The sequence below is a fragment of the Tupaia chinensis genome, unplaced genomic scaffold (assembly GCF_000334495.1).
Source record: "Tupaia chinensis unplaced genomic scaffold, TupChi_1.0 Scaffold000238_1, whole genome shotgun sequence".
Taxonomy (NCBI): domain Eukaryota; kingdom Metazoa; phylum Chordata; class Mammalia; order Scandentia; family Tupaiidae; genus Tupaia; species Tupaia belangeri.
In genome coordinates, this window is record NW_006159716.1 from 9149937 (window position 1) to 9151337 (window position 1401).

Here is a 1401-nt window from a genome sequence, read left to right on the forward strand (position 1 = left end):
TGAAGTCGGATCCAGAGGAGGGGGCACCCTGGAGGGAAACTGAGCGATAATGGGGAGAGACCTGGGAATCTGAGAGCCTGGCTGTTTTCAGCACAAGGGTACAGGCCAAGGCCACCCGCTTCTTCCTGCTGCACTATCTGCTGGCAGAAAACTGGCCCACAAGACCCTGGGACGCTGTTCAGTTAGCTGTTCACTTGCACAGATGCCTGCTCTGAGCAGGGGTGTACCGTGGGCAGCAGGGAGGGAGAGCAACCCACACCCACTGTAAGTGCTGCCCAGAGAGGGACGGTGCACAATGGCTTCCCGGAGAGAGGCCGAGCAGGGTCCTGAAGGGTGAGATTTTCCTGAGTGGAGAGAGCGACAGAGGGCCTGCTAGGCAGAGGTCCTGAGAGAAGCCAGAGCTCCAGGTCTGCTGGGGGAGAGGCGGTACAGGGGCCTGTGCAGGGGAGCACTGGGACAGAGGGCTGTGTGTGATGGTGTCTGGGGAAAGGGGCCTGGTGGTTAAGTACATCTGGGAAGTTCTGGATTGAGCAACGGCCAACGATCCCTCTACAGCAGGACTCATCAGAGCATTTAACCCGCAAATGTGCCGTTGAGCCTCCTGGTGGGCCCTGGGATTGGTGTCCCACGGCCGGCCACTGGGGATAAGGAATATGGAAGGCAGTGGGGGTTGGTGCGGTTGGAGAGAAAGCAAGGGATCTGGAATGCCAGGCCAAGGAGGCTGGGCCTTGAGGCCAGTGCGTCTCAGAAGGGGGTTTAGAGATTCAGAATCGGGGTTCTGGAGGCCATTTAGTAGCCAGGGCTCAAGATCAAGGCTCCTGGGGACCAGCAGTTAGCGTAATGGCTATGTCGCTGGACTCCCACGTAGTCGACCGCAGTTCGCGTCCCAGACCTGGTGGCTTCAAACTCACGCCTGGTGCGTGTACATGAGTGTCCAAGATCCCGAGAGGTGAATGGAGAAGGGATTGTGGCGTGACCATCCACCCTGGGGGGGTGATTTCTCGCTTTCTGTCTTTATGTCTCTGTCTGTCTGGCGAGTGCACGCGCCCTATAGTGAAAACCTCTCCAAAAAAAAAAAAAAAAGATCAAGGCTCCTGCAGGAGACAGCCAGTTCCGGTCAAGGACACCCCTTGCCTGGATAGCAGGACTGCTCTATGGGAGGGAAAACCATCTCTGGGCAAGGCCAGGGTGAAGGAGCTCAGAGAGAAAGCCGAAAAGGGGTAAGGCTGGCTGGCCCTTGAGTCCAAGTTTGGCTGAAGAGCCTTTGGCACCATGGTCAAACCTGTCGGGGTTCAAATCTTGATTCCTCCCTTCCTAACTGTGAGTATCTGATCAAATCTAGTTTTAGGGGTTTTGTTGCCTTTTTTTTTTTTTTTTTTTTATTTTTTTACCAAGAGAGCG